Genomic DNA, 17,398 nt, shown 5'->3' with positions numbered 1-17,398 from the left:
TGGATTATTTTACTTGTACAAGTTTTGAACACTATCGTAAAATATCGCATTACTGAACAACACTTTCAATTTATTGGGCCGATGCCTGGTTTCGAACCGGCAACCATTAGCTTACTACTTTGACGGTTTTATACACAAGGCTACGAAGGATCGCTGAGAAGAATGTGACTGTTTGTCAGTATGAACCATGTGTTCCTTACAAGCCAGGTCGTTAGTGCAGCGCACTTGCAGGACACGGGTAGCGCGTGCAGAGAACGTGCATTGAGCGCATCGGCTGCCAGTTGCATCCCAGTTGATTTCAACAGGAAATACCAAAATTCTTTTCAACCAATAATGGTGTTCGCCAGGGCTGCATGCTCAGTCCGCTACTTTTCATCCTATTCATCAATAAACTTGCAGACGATCTCCATCATGGCAATACTCGTGGAATTTATGTAAATGAATACATAGAAGCTCTTAAGATATTACTGTTCGCGGATGACGTTGCACTACTAGGAGATAGCATTGTTGATTTACAAAGAAAATTAAACATTCTTGAAGATTTTTGTAACACGTGGGGCTTTGAAGTAAATCTGGATAAATCTAAGGTGGTTGTTTTTCGAAACGGAGGACGCGTTAAGAGAAATGAAAAAGTGTTTTTTTAAAGGTCTACCTGTAGAGGCCACCCCTTATTATAAATATTTAGGAATTGTATTTTCATCTCGTTTAGTTTGGTCCAAAGCATGTGAAACGCTATCTTTACAAGCCAAACGTGCATGTTTCCCTCTGTTTCAACTGTTCACCAAGTATCAAAGTATGTCTTTAACTATTGCTAATAATATATTTGTCAGTAAGATACTACCAATTCTAACCTATGGAAGTGAAATTTGGGGCTATACTATAGTGAGTACTATAAAAGATTTCTGTCACTCTGTAAAAAAAACTGCATCATGTGCTGTACTTGGAGAAATTGGCAGATATAACTTATGTGTACATTACCATTCAAGGTGTATTAAATAGTGGTGCCGAATTATTCGTATGGACCAAAATAGATACCCGAATGCCTGTTATAAGATGATGAAAGCCTATGATGATAACGGAGGCACAAACTGGGTTTCACATGTTCGAATGCTTCTATTTACTACAGGTTTCTCCTATGTCTGGTTAGCCCAAGATTGTGGCGATGTAAATCACTTCATGTTTGAGTTCAAACAACGCTGTATAGATATTAATATACAACACTGGAATAGTAAAATAAGAAACTCATCATTTCTTGTAAATTATAGTACATTTAAGTCACTTCTTGAACCTGAACTGTATATTTCCTGTGGCGCATTAAGCAAAGATCTTATGCGAATGTTGATCAAATTCCGATGCCAATCACATAACTTGAATATGCAAAAACAACGTTTTTCAAAGATTATTGTCCCATATAAAGAATTAGTTTGTAACAAATGTATTTTTAAACGTGCTTTGAAGACGAATATCACTTGCTTGCGAATATGTCCATTTTATAACCGATGCAGATCCCAATGTATTCCAGCCTATTTCTACAGCCCACCTTCAATTGTCAAATTCCGAGCCCTTATGAAGATACACAGTGTCACTGTTCTTAAAGGAATATGTATATTCCTGAAACAAAACCTACGTTAAAATAATTGTATTATGAATTATATTTCAACTCTACACACCATGACAATGCTGTATTACCTGTTGTACTCTTGGCCACATGGCCTTCAATTCTGAATAAAGTGAAGTGAAGTGAAGTGTAAATATCAAAAATTATACCTAAAGTATCTCTTCGGTCGGTTTATAAGTTAGACCATAACCTTGGAGTCGGTTTGGTTTGAAAACGTAAGCCCTTGGCCTCGGGAAATTGGGTCGGGCCTTCCGAGCCCTCGCCAATTTTCCTCTCCCCATGATTACATTTTCAAACAAACCCTCGGAGTGGGTTTTGATCCTTCACATCATATCTGTCGGAGAGTAGAAGCAACGATTAACACATACGGCTTTTGTTTTATTTGTTTGATTGACATTTAGAAGTTAGTGAAGCTTGTGGCATTGGAAACGATGACACGAAGTCAGTGAGGATACAACACGTGATTTTTTCGTTTGGAGATTCTCGAGAGGAGCACAGTGTCTTAAAAATGCAATGTCATAATTTGTATTATGTTAACAAAAAGCTCTATATTATCGTCAAACCATGAATGCACTTAACTACACACCCTATAGCATTGTAATAATCGATTCTGAACCAGACAATCCAGTGACAGACATGAGCTTCGATCTACGCAATTATGATCCGATCACATGCATCAAGAAGTCAGCAAGCCTGAGCACCCGATTCCGTTGGTCGCCTCTTATGACAAGCATTGATTGCTGAAAATCAATTTTAACACGTGTCTTTACTAGTCTCTCAAAAGAGTACTTTTATCTATAATAGTTTTGTTTTCTTCAGACAGACTCTCTTGGTCTGTGTTGATCATTTATGAAAAAGGACAATGACGCTGGGTTCTGGGTAGTTTCACCTCAAGTAGTTTCATCTCATTCCCAAACTAGGTCAATTTCACCCCTAATCAAGAGTTGTTTTACCAAACGAACTGAGTATACATGGAGAATGGTATTAATGCTTAAATTTCGTCTAATCTCATCTCATCACGCTTAAAATGTAAATGAACATTTGAATAAGTCAACATTGAATTAGCCATTACAATTTCATTTCTGCCATGGCGACTGCATGTTAGGAGATCTGCCTCAGATGCCTCTGTCTGTCTGTCTGTTCATCTGTCTGTCTGTCTGTCTGTCTGTCTGTCTGTCTGTCTGTCTTCATGTAAGTACACAGTGCTTTTATAGACCCAGCCCTTATATACTTAATACCCATTGATAAATAATGTTTAATTGATACCTTCTAAATCTCAAATTAGTAGATTTAATCTGTAAATTGTTATTATTCTTTAAACTGACTGTTTACTTGTCTATAGTGTCTGTATAGGACTTCACCCGATCCAACACAGCCAAAATGAACTGATTATTCTAACAATGTGAATATGCTGTTTCGACACTATACATAGATGAATAAAATATTGAAACAAGTTTATAGTTGATAATAATAGTCATTATTTGATGGCGTGAAACCTCTAAATTTGGTGAAACAACCTGGGGTGCAACTGTGCTGGGGTGAACGTGTTTTGAGGTGAAATTTGGTGAAACAACCTGGGGTGCAACTGTGCTGGGGTGAACGTGTTTTGAGGTGAAACTGTGTACGCGCTAATTTGTGATAGTTTGAGACTCTGTCAAGCGTTATGCTAAACACATCAGTGTCACATTTTCGCGAAAATATGTTCAACAATGGTGTATAAGTGATGTGAATACGTCAGCACAGATATTTTAGATCCTATTTTGCGAAAAAATCTCATGTCCTGAATACGTAATGTAGTAAGACTAGACATAAATGACAAGTGGTGCATGAGGCAGACCAGATCCAGATTCAAGTCATGATCTCACCGCGTGTCTTGTGTGTCTGAACCCACTATCGTAATGTGTCTGGATGGGTCTGTATTTGGTCTGAACCAGGGTCTCCTTTCACAAAGCACTAAGGTGACCGTAAGTCACTAAGGTAACCTTAGTGCAATGTCAAAGAATGAGAGTTAACGTTAACCTTAGTAAAGGTTGCTTTGTGAAAGGGTCCCAAGATGGAACTCTATTATGATCGTTATGCGCATTCATCAACCATCTAAGATCAAGGTATCTAGGCTTTTGTTGTTGTTGAACTCCTCACTCAGCAATTACACAGCTAATGGCGGAGGTCTGTAGATAACAGTTGGAACAGAGTCTGTCAAGCATTACCAACAAGGGGTCAATTACATTACATTTTTGTGGATGGCCCTCCTTCGAATTGTGCAAGGTTCACTTTGATTTTGAAAAAGAGTGGTCGTTTACATTACAGACATGCGTATTCGTTTCAGGTCTCTGCATGTTTCATTTGACAGGCTGTAAGAAAATACAACTGAAAAGGTGGACCACTTTACCAGACAAAGAGAAAAGTTCCGATGTGCAGGAGTCTGAGCCAGTTTCTTCCACCTGCGGAGAGAAAATAGTAGGTACTGCATTATATATTGTTTTTGATTATTATTTGACGATGTTACGCGTTCGTGCTTGACTGCTGACACAGAGGGCGGTGGTGTAGCCCAGTGGTGAAAACATTCGCAGAAGATCGGGTTCGATTCCCCACATGGGTACAATGTGTGAAGCCCATTTTATACCTTTGAAACAAAGCAAATATACAGTAAATTTTAATTCTAATTGTATTACGTGATGTAATTTTGGAAACCTTTCTATGCTTAAAACATGTAAGAAATTGGACATGCTCTTACACGAGGAAACATTTGTAAAGTTTCTACATGTATTCACGCCTTAGTTCAGTTCAATTCAACTCAGTTCAATATATTTCCCGAAACACCACCAACGGTGGTACATGAGCATTCAAAATTACTATATTCATATTACATAACATGTCAAGATGGCAGATAAAATCTAAAGAAAAACAACCAAAAGTTAATGTAAGATTTCTACGATTACGCTTTTGTTAAGACTAGAACACTTTGACGAATTTCCATAAAGTAAGAAGGTAAATATGTTTGTCTATACAGTGGTAAAGCTTCGCATTTGAACACATAATGGAGTTCATCTCCCACTGCATGAGAGCTACATAAATTACAAAAACGATATTCTCTAGGAACATTTGCCCAACGGCCAACTTCTATAGGGAGGTGGTGATTACTTGTTCTGAATCTTAAAATCGGTAAACAGATATGTTTATATACCAAGTGAGTCAGTAAGTTTAGTTTTACGCCGCGCTCAGCAATATTCCAGCTATATGGGGTCGGTCTGTAAATAATTGAGTCTGGACCAGACGGTCCAGTCATCAACATCATGAGCATCGGTCTACGCAACTGGGGTATGATCACATGTGTCAACCAAGTCAGCAAGCCTGACCACTCGATCGACTTAGTCGCCTTCGAAGGCTTACGACAAGCATGGGCTGCTGAAGGTCAATTCTGACCCGTATTTTCAGGTGTCACCTGTACCAAAACAGGATGATAACAGTGTGTGCCACAGTGTGAAATATCTGGTTCACTTTGTTTCATTTTCGCATATGCTGACACAGACACATCGATAGAGCAGCGCGTCAGTCAGTCCTCTGCGAGGATTCTTTATTTAGGTCACCGACACCGTCGTTTGTTTTCTGCCTTAGATTAATTGTAATTATCCTTAGAAAGTAATACTATTAAATTTCGCATCTTAGAAAAGAAATACGTCCTCGTGCTTTAACTATAATAGTTCAGGGTGAAAGAGTGCTTTATTACACTATACATGGTGGTAGATCGAACTGTTTTTCTGAAATATATTTCGTACAAACAGAGATATGGACAAACAGAAGTTGTCCGAAAACAAACCGTACGGAACACAGCTGGTAAAGTTCAAATCTCTGGTGTTCAACCCTATTACTAGGACATGTTTGAGAGAAAGGTAACTTAAGGCTTAATGTTAACGTTACCGTAAATTTGTTGTCTCCTGGTGGTACCACCGTCACTGCCACCGCTACCACAGCCACCAACACCGCCACCACTGCCGCAAGCTCCACCTCCACATCCACATCCACATCCAGCACTACCTCTGTCACCGCTACTGACACCACAACTACCACTCCACCTTCAGCAGCACAACCACCACCGCCATCGCAAGCGCAATCGCCATCATCATCAACACCACTACCACTACCATTAAAGTCCGTCACCACTACCACTACAATCAGTATTACCACCACTGCCACTAACACTGCCACTAACACTACTACTAGCACTGACACCAGCACTAACACTTACACTAACACTAACACTGACACTAACACTAAAAATAGCACTGACACTGACTCTAATACTAACACTAACACTAGCACTAACACTAGAACTGACACTAACACTGAACTCTAATAGTAACACTAACACTAGCACTAACACTAACACTAACACTAGCACTAACACTTACACTAGCACTAGCGCTAGCACTAACACTAACACTAACACTCACACTAACACTAACACCAGCACTAGCCCTAACACTAACACTAACACTAGCACCAACACTAACACTAAAACTAGCACTAACACTTACACTAGCACTAGCACTAACACTAACACCAACACTAACACTAACACCAACACTAACACTAACACTAGCACTAACACTAACACTAACACTAACACTGACACTAGCACTAACACTAACACGAGCACTAGCACTAACCCTAACCCTAACCCTAACCCTAACACTAGCACTACCACTAGCACTAGCACTAACACTAACACTAACACTAGCACTAACACTACCACTAACATCAGCACTGACACTAACATTCATTCATTCATTCATTCATTCATGCACAAGCACTAACACTAACACCAACACTAACAATAGCACTAGCACTGACACTGACTCTAATACTAGCACTAACACTAACACTAACACTAACCCTTACACTAGCACTAACACTAACACTAACACTAACACTAACACTAGCACCAACACTAACACTAGCACTAACACTTACACTAACGCTAGCCCTAGAACTAGCACTAACACTTACACTAACACTAACACTAACACTAGCACTAACACTAACACTAACACTAACACTAGCACTAGCACTAGCACTAACACTTACACTAACACTAACACTAGCACTAGCACTAGCACTAACACTACCACTAACACTACCACTAACAATAACACTACCACTTACACCAGCACTAACACTAACACTAGCACTACCACTAACACTACCACTAACACTAACCCTAACACTAACACTAACACTAACACTAGCACTAGCACTTACACTAACACTAACACCAGACCACTAACACTAACACTAACACTGGCACTAGCACTAACACTAACACTAACACTAACACTAACACTAACACTAACACTAGCACTAGCACTAGCACTAACACTACCACTAACACTAGCACTAAGACTACCACTAACACCAGCACTAACACTAACACTAACACTTACACTAACAATAGCACTAGCACTAGCACTGACACTTAATAATAATAATAATAAGTGTTCTTGTATAGCGCACAAATCAAACTGCAAGGCAATTTCTCTAGGCACTTACACTGACTCTAATACTCACACTTACACTAGCACTAGCAATAACACTAACACCAGCACTAACACTAACAATAGCACTAACACTAGCACTTACACTAACACTAACACTAGCACTAACACTTACACTAACACTAACACTTACACTAGCACTAACAGTAACACTTACACTAACGCTAACACTAGCACTAACACTTACACTAACACTAACACTAACACTAGCACTAACACTAACACTAACACATACACTAACACTTACACTAACACTAACACTTACACTAGCACTAAAACTAACACTTACACTAACACTAACACTACCACTACCACTACCACTAACAATAGCACTAGCACTAGCACTGACACTGACTCTAATACTAACACCAGCACTAACACTAACACTGACGCACTATCACTGACACTGACACTGACACTACCACTACCACTACTACACTACAACCATTATTACCGCCACTACCACTACTACTTCACCGCCACCATAGATTCTCGTTTAGTTGTATATATTTTATGAAAGGAAACTGAGTTTCTTCACAGATTTTGATCACAATTTATTATGACTGGTAGAAAACATATGGTAACTGAGTTTGTGGCCATACCTTCGAAGAGAGCTAAAGTAGTGTAAAATTGTCCCTCTGAGATGATACATAAATGCCACGTCATTCAAAGTATGTTATTCCTACCATGTCTTTGGTGCAGCGGGGTAGCCTTGTGGTTAGAGCGTTCGCTCGTCACGCTGGAGACCCGGGTTCGATTGCCCACATGGGTACAATGTGTGAAACCCATTTCTGGTGTCCCCGCCTTGATATTCGTGGAATATTGCTAAAAGCGGCATAAAACCAAACTCACTTACTCACTCTAAATAAGCTTAGAATATGGTTTCGTTTAAATTTGTCAATAGTAGCTAGTAATAAGTAGCTAGCTTCAATAATCTGAAGTGTTGGTGTACAATGGGCTGGGTCCTGATGATCTACCTTCAGTTGTTGGCGACCTTTAACCCACTTTTATAGCGTGTTGAGTATTGAAATCTCATTTTATTGTCACGTGCTAGTTTTAAATGTAAACCTGTTATAGCAAAGTTATAATTCAATTGTCCTTTGTCGTCAGGTATACTCCGCGTCATTATTAATGAAGGGTCAAGCTGTTGGTAACACTATTTCTTAAAAGTGGTAAAGTGGTTTTTGGTTGGAATATATACAGCTTGGTACAAAATATATTGAATGGGCGAGTGCTTCATGTTTGTCATTTTCATTTTGGGGTGTTGGTCTATACAACTGATGTTAGCTGGTGCTGTTTGAACTTTCTGCCTGTATGCCACGATGTGTCACGTTTGTCAACACATTAAACATTATAATGACACTCTTAGTTCTATTATTTCTGGGAAACTTTTCTTTGCATGTGCTATGTATCATTTGACCCTTCATTAATAACGCCGAGTATTTAGATCGTGTAAGTATATCTTTAGCAATACGACTCTCATAGTAACGATGTAGCTGAACCACTGCCGATGTGACATTAAATTTTTAGCTCACTCTCCACCACAACCGCTTCTTCCATACTAGTACTACCACAAACACCGCTACCTGTACTCTACTACCATGATCACCGCCACCATTACCACTGCCCCTGCTACCAACACCACTACCACTACTACTACTACCACGACCACTAACACGGCGACAACTACCACTGTCTCTTCTACCACAAGCACCCCCACCACTACCACTGTCCCTACTAACACCACTACCGTACTAGCACTATCACTACTACGACTACGACTACCACCACTACCCTTATGGCCACTATTACCACTACCACCGCCACCACTGCCCCTGTCCCTGCCGCAGCTACCAAAACGACTACCACTACTAATACTGCTACCACAGATATTTATGTCCTATTAGCCCTAGCACTAGCACCATCACTACTACAGCTAACACTACTACAACCACTACTACAACTAACACTACTAACACCACTACTACTACAAACACTTCTACCACTACTACTATAACTAACACTACTACCACCACTATTACAACTAACACTACTAACACCACTACTATAACTAACACTACTAACACCACTACTACAACTAACACTACTAACACCACTACTACAACTAACACTACTACCACCACTACTATAACTAACACTACTACCGCCACTACTACAACTAACACTACTAACACCACTACTACAACTAACACAACTAACACCACTACTACAACTAACACTACTAACACCACTACTACAACTAACACTACTACCACCATTACTACAACTAACACTACTAACACCACTACTATTACAACTAACACTACTAACACCACTACCCCCACTACTACAACTAACACTACTAACACCACTACTACAACTAACACTACTAACACCACTACTACAACTAACACCACTACTCCCACTACTACAACTAACACTACTATCACCACCACTACTACAACTAACACTACTACCACCATTACTACAACTAACACCACTACTATTACAACTAACACTACTAACACCACTACCCCCACTACTACAACTAACACTACTACCACCACTACTACAACTAACACTACTACCACCATTACTACAACAAACACTACTAACACCACTACTATTACAACTAACACTACTAACACCACTACCCCCACTACTACAACTAACACTACTAACACCACTACTACAACTAACACTATTAACACCACTACTACAACTAACACCACTACTCCCACTACTACAACTAACACTACTATCACCACCACTACTACAACTAACACTACTAACACCACTACTACAACTAACACTACTAACACCACTACTACAACTAACACTACTAACACTACTAACACCACTACTACAACTAACACTACTACCACCATTACTACAACTAACACCACTACTATTACAACTAACACTACTAACACCACTACCCCCACTACTACAACTAACACTACTAACACCACTACTACAACTAACACTACTAACACCACTACTACAACTAACACTACTAACACCACTACTACAACTAACACTACTACCACCACTACTACAACTAACACTACTACCCCCACTACTACAACTAACACTACTATCACCACCACTACTACAACTAACACTACTAACACCACTACTACAACTAACACTACTAACACCACTACTACAACTAACACTACTAACACCACTACTACAACTAACACTACTACCACCATTACTACAACTAACACTACTAACACCACTATTATTACAACTAACACTACTAACACCACTACCCCCACTACTACAACTAACACTACTAACACCACTACTACAACTAACACTACTACCACCACTACTACAACTAACACCACTTACACTACTACTACAACTACCACTACTACAACTAACACTACTAACACCACTACTACAACTAACACTACTAACACTACTACTACAACTAACACTACTAACACCACTACTACAACTAACACCACTACCCCCACTACTACAACTAACACTACTACCCCCACTACTACAACTAACACTACTAACACCACTACTACAACTAACACTACTAACACCACTACTACTACAACTAACACTACTAACACCACTACTACAACTAACACTACACTAACACTACAACTCTTACCGCTATAACCAAGCAACACCACTAACACCGCCACCAGTAACACAGTGACAAATTACCTATGCCTCTCCTACCACTGCTACCACCACCACTGCCCCTGCCCCTGCAACCAACACGACTACAACTACTAATACTGCTGCGACAGATATGTACGCCCTACACGCATTGGCACTGTCCTTACTATCACCACCACTACCACTATAACCAACCAACATCACTACCACTACTAAAATATTGCTACCACACATATATGTGCCCTACTAGCACTAGCACTAGCTACCACTACTGCAACTACAACCACTACCACTATAACCAGCCAACACCACTACCACCGCCACCACCAACACGGCGACATCTGTATCTGCCTCTCAAACCACTAGCACCACCACTACCACTGCCCCTCCACCGCTACCACAGATATATTTGCATGTGCACGTGCAATTGTGTGCATGCACACAATGCAATGCAATTTGTTAGGTAACAAAAGGAACAAATGAACAAGAAGGAACATGCAGGAACATGCAGGAACAAACTGTGGTCAGTCCGAGATCACCCATCAGCACTCACAAACTATGCGGAACTGGGTTAGTTGCAAAATAGGGCCACAGTCAGTTATGAGGCAATTTTATTGATTTTTTTCAATGTGGAACGGTGCTGCATTTGTACTTCATCTATGGTTAAGTAGAGGTCAGTGGTGTGTTGGTTACTACGTCTAGATAGGCTAGACAAGACGTGTTTGGCATATTCCAGAATATTCCAGTGTAGCCTGGCACAGACAGTACGAACATCCGGGTAGCTGCTTATGTATATAAAGGGAGCTAACTCTCACCTTAGCCATCTCACATCTCATCAAGAATCACAAGAAGACCACCAGTGCTGTGAAGATCAAGGTCATCCTACATCCTCAGCCTTGGGCTATTAGGGCTATTTTTGGAACATTGGCTACCGTTGCAGCCGGTGAGTATTACATCATTGTCTTGATTGCTATTAACAGTGCTTTTGTGTCATACAGGGGCGGATGCAGCTTTATTAGAAAGGGGGGCGAGGGGTACACACTTGTGAGAAAGGGGGATGCACACTTCATTTTCCCCCGTTTTCACGAGTTTCAATGGTCATTTAACAATCTTTCAGAACAAAATGGGGGTGCGCACCCCTGCACACACCCCCACTCCCACGCCACTTCCATCCGCCTATGACATATAACGTAGCATCATTGTATTGGTACATCTTCCCCATGTTCCACTGCCATTGTAATTCCTTTGTGGTTATTTGTATTGACTTCGTTCATTTTAGAATACAAGTGTTTATTACATCAAATTAATTTGGTTCTTGATTTATTCATGCTGAGTATATTACTGACTGATCTCCCGTTAACTTATTGATTCAACTCGGTACTGAACGCGTCATGTTCGGTACATAATCTCAATTGATACGTGTTGATCACACAAAATGAAGGCAGTCAGCAATCGCGGTATAGGGAGTATATTTCGTCTTAACAGGAAAGGGGAAAGTGAGGAAATCTATAATCTCAGGGAAGGGTATCCTTGTGTTGTGTAACTAGGTAGACATTTCACGGCAATATGCTATATAGCAAAGGTCGGGATGGGCTGAGACCTAGGGATGGTTTCTGGTGCAAAAGTGCACTGTTCGGGCACATCTGGTGCACATGTGCGGGCACATCTGGTGCACATGTTCGTCATGTGTGTATCACAATCTTATTATCTTCCAAAGCCCAAACGTGCTGCTCCTAATGCTAAGTCATACCACATTTTGACAGTGTACATCACTCGCTGTTTCAATTTGGGAATCAACAAATGACAGGTGTTTGGACTGGGTGTTGTAACAGTACATATAACCCGTGTGTATTCAAAGCAGATAATCGACAGTCACCATCAATATCAGTAACATCCGTTGATATCAATCGTTCGAAAAGCATTAGCATTTGTAAAGTTGTAACCCTGATACATTTCAAAGAGTGAAAATTCACACAGGATCTTCGAGGTGCTGACCATTGTCAAGCCTTGAAATGATGGTGGTGTCACCAGGATATGAATTGAATGAAGATAACACACCAGCCTGGAATATCCTCTGCGTTTAAAAGGCTGACTGAAACACTATTTCTATGCGAAAATGATGTCTTTTCAATTTCATTTGAAATTTTTCGCCCTGTGTGAATAGCACCACGCGCAATATTTTTCCTGTTGACCAACTCACAGTACCAGCAAGGACGCATATGAAAACACCTGGATACGAAAACCACAGAAAAAGACGTGTTTACTGACATTTCAGTTCATTCCGACTTCCTTTTGCAGACCTCATGGGACCAAACGCCACATTTTATGCCTAAGAATCAGTCTCAATCCATCAGCAAATACATTGTATAACCATATTTGCGTATGTTTCCGGATATTTACTGACCTTGGACTTTGGATGTTTCTCATCCGTTCTCATTCACATAATTTCGTCAAAAAGATATGAAACATTATATTTGCTACTTATGCATACTTGTGTTATACAGCTTGTTCAGCTTGACTCTGTATATGCATGACCGGGGAGGTCAAATGGCACAAACGGCAGGTCGAGTTAACTTCATTAAATAGGGGAGCAGAGAATGTTATTAATGCCTAAAAGCCCGAGTCGAAAAACATTAAACTACCTGTAGCTTCCTTTTTAAGGAAAGTTAAGACATTACTGACGATTTCTAGACACTGAGATGTCAAACGGCGACCTTGTCTTGGCTGTTCGGACATGCTGACAATCAACTGACAAAGGTGTACCCCTTCTCAATAATAGACCAAACCAGTTGTGAAATGGTTATGCAATGCATTGGTATTTACTTGATCGGGTCAAGCTGAGCAAGCTGTACTTTCCAAATGTTTTACTTTTCGCGCGAATTTGTGCAAAGGGAAAACAAGGTAAAGTGAATTATACTTATTTACAAATGTAGTTTTGCTTACTTTTAGTAAGTACGTCACGCTCTAGAGGGGTTGAGGTGTATGAGTGCACTAACACCTTTTGTGATCAATTTTAGATCTCATCGGTTCACTATAATCATGAAGGGATGCCAAAATTGTACGATTAACGTTTGTGGTCTCTGATATGAAGGACATGATGACGGTCCCTTTGTCTATAATCTCTGTTATTGCATTCTACATGTCCATATGTCCTGTACGTATACAGAATCGATCATTTGACCATAATGCCATTCAGAACAAATTACCCTTTAAACAATCACAAGTTCCCGTCACCTCCATATATCATTATGTCATAGTTCCAAAATGCGTCATGTTTTCTTCTCTATTATATAAATAAGTGTGACTATCTAAAATAGGACTTCACATTGTGTGGATTTTATCCAATAATGTGACCACTAAAAGCATCCAAAATGTAAGCTAATAAGCGTTGTGTGTCAAGCGTTAAGACTTCATGCAGACAGTGATATACAGTAGAACACGGATATAACGAACACGGATATAGCGTACAAACGGATATAGCGAACAAATTTAAAAGTCCCGTCAACAGTCCTTTATAATATCATCAAAATTATACTCGAATAACGTAATTAAGTTATATACATGTATTGTTGTAATTGTGAAACATGTTCTAGCTAATGTCTGTGAATGATAAATTCAGAATTTTAATGTCATGTCAATGTACATGTACAAGAATAAATATTTGTAGCCTCAGCATATACGTGTCTCTACATCTCTACAATCCAAGATGGCGGTCAAATGTGAATAACGAACACCGGATATAGCGAACTAAATTTCATGGTCCCTTGGAGTTCGTTATATCCGTGTTCTACTGTATTGTTTAAGTCTCACCTCGTACATATACTGAGGGGAAAAATAAGCTAATAAGCGTTGTGTGTCAAGCGTTAAGACTACATGCAGACAGAGAGATATATTGTTTAAGTCTCACCCTCGTACATATACTGAGGGGGAAAATAAGGGATCACATCAAAGCATAAGTGTTTCTTTATTTGTTTCCCAGATTTCTTCACAAGCCTTGTATCGCAGACCTTGTGAAGAAACCTGGAAACAAATAAGGGAACACTTGTGCTTTCATCTGATCCCTTATTTATTCCCCTCAGTATATATACCTTACAATAAAATAAATTAACGACCCACCCATTTCGGGTTATGAGAAACTGTGAAAAGCTATTACATATGTGTACAAAATCCAAGTCCAAAGTGCATAATCCGTCAGTGTCGATATACGTTCGTCTTCATTGCCAAGTTTACTTGATAAGCTTTCTGTAGTTATGTTAAGAATACATGTCCGGAGGGTGAAGTAAACATTATTCTGACACACTCTCTCCGAGAATGTTTTTTTTAGTAATTTCTGCGTACTCAAAGTTTTCAAAGCTGCAAGGCATTCTCAAGATTCAGATAGTCAGCAGTGTTGATCAGCAGTATTGTTTGAAGAAGTGACATGAATTGAACATGCGATTATATCACGGACCCTGAGAGCATCGATGGTATAGATAACGGCATTTATTCAGGGTATGTCACTGATGAAATACCTCTTGGTTACTTTAAGGTAAGCCATGCTCACTTCATTCATTGTATGGTTTTAAATGATGTTCCTGTTTTCCAGTTTTCTGTTATATTCTATGTTGACAGTTGATCACTTATCAACATTTTACCCCACACGGGTACGATGTGTGAAGCCCATTTTTCGGTGTTCCCAGCCCTGATATTGCTAAAGTATTGCTAAAGACGGCGTAAAATCTAACTCACTAATCTACATTTAAATTACGCAGTAATTACGAGTACACTCGTGCATTTATAATATGTTTAGATCAGACAAAGTAACACTAATCTAACGATATCATGTACATGCAAATAGCATACAATATGATATAACAAGGTTTGGGCATTTATAAGTTCAGAAAAACACAATTGCACATAATCGGTGTCGTGGAAGTAAAGCATGTTGTATATCGTATTGCGCGTTTGCAATCGCAGTGTGTGTCAATGAATGATTTTAAATAATCACTGCATATGTTTACTTCATATGGTACAAAGTGACCTTGACGAAATTCATGTTTAAACAATGTACATATTAAAGGCACTATATCACGCCACATTTCTCTAAAAATAAATAATACATTTCTCTCAATAATACTAACTATCAGCCCTCAGGGAAGCTACCATATAATTTATTCAAAATCATTTTACCTATTTAGATTAAAATATGAAATAAAAAAGTTAGAAAGAATTAATGCAACGCCCTCAAGCGAACCCCGTAGAGTTATATCCCTTGGGGCGCTCTTTACGAATATCCTACGCACTGTGACTGAAACCAGTTCGGCAAACAAAACACCGCGTGCAACAGTTTTCGATGTACGGAGTAATTGTGTATAATCCATATATGGCAAGCGACTCTGTTTGGAAGCTGTTCCCCCTCGGAGTTGAAATTATCGATTGCAGGCAAGCCGTAAGGGATAGTGAGCCTTTTATTGCTTCAATAAGAAGTTAAAGTGAGGTGAAGCTATCACTGTTTAATAAATCTGCAATCATGTTATTACACATTGTGTAATGGCATCTCGTGCTGTCGGAACTATTTGCACTCGGTCACATTAACAAAGTGACGTGATCATAACAAAATGTCGGCTGTCTTCCACAACACATCTCGAAGTCGCAATATTCAACTGTTCTTTGCTCGGTGGCGTGCAATAGCATTTATATAAAAAAATATACATGTTGGTTGAAGTCATTTGGTGCCTTTTTTCATTCCACCTTGTTTATTTTCAAAACATCAAATTAAATAGACTTATGTTGACAATCATACATGATATGTATTCATACGCGTGACCCCTGTTATGACGGCGTAATGCACTCGTTCTGTAAGTTGAATTCTGAGATATTATTTGCTAATGTTGAGTGAGTAATGAATAAAATACTAAAAGATGTCCCGTGTAATACAATCTTTATGAGTGAGTGAGTGAGTTTGGTTTTACGCCGCTTTTAGCAATATTCCAGCAACATCACGGCGGGGGACACCAGAAATGGGCTTCACACAATGTACCCATGTGGGGATTCGAACCCGGGTCTTCGGTGTGACGAGCCAACGCTTTAACCACTAGGCTACCCCACCGCCCGTACAAATCTTTATGAAACGAGTGAATGGTTTGGTATCTGACGAGCGACATCGTTTAGTATTGTCTAGATATACCATTTTAAAAATACACGCATGTCGTATATCAACCAACAAATTTCAGGTTTGTGCGTGCAGGCTCTTTCCGAAGAAACAGTGCGAAAAGTCATAGGATGAAAACTACATCGTTGGTGTAGAATAAATGCGTCTGCAGATTGACGTTTACCCATAATATAAATTCTGAACGCCTCTCAACCTTGAAAAGCTTACATATTAATTTATCCTTCAAGGGACTAGAAAAACAACTCTTTGTCAACGTAAAATTTAGTTGATAACCATGAATTTACTTGAGAATGGTCAAATTAATACATGTATTCCGGGGACAGCAAAAGTATTTTCATGCTGATGTAAACCTGTCTATATGAATCGGTTTCCTTAAAACAACCACATTTGTTCATAACTCATCTGTACAGTCATTACATCCAAAAGGTT

The 17,398-nt window shown here is 39.4% G+C and overlaps 1 protein-coding gene across 1 annotated transcript in view; it reads left to right on the top strand.

Annotated features, from left to right (window-relative positions):
- The first annotated feature begins 11,549 nt into the window (after positions 1-11,549).
- Positions 11,550-17,398, top strand: part of LOC124266714 (sodium- and chloride-dependent GABA transporter 3-like) — a 31,599-nt gene continuing 25,750 nt past the window's right edge. Inside the window, exon 1 of the mRNA XM_046701512.1 lies at positions 11,550-11,761. The gene's annotated coding sequence lies outside the window, so the exon portion shown is untranslated. The remainder of the gene's footprint in view (positions 11,762-17,398) is intronic.

The sequence above is a fragment of the Haliotis rubra genome, unplaced genomic scaffold (assembly GCF_003918875.1).
Source record: "Haliotis rubra isolate DU_JTF1 unplaced genomic scaffold, ASM391887v1 Scf1274, whole genome shotgun sequence".
Lineage (NCBI taxonomy): Eukaryota > Metazoa > Mollusca > Gastropoda > Lepetellida > Haliotidae > Haliotis > Haliotis rubra.
This window is presented reverse-complemented; position numbering and strand designations above follow the sequence as displayed.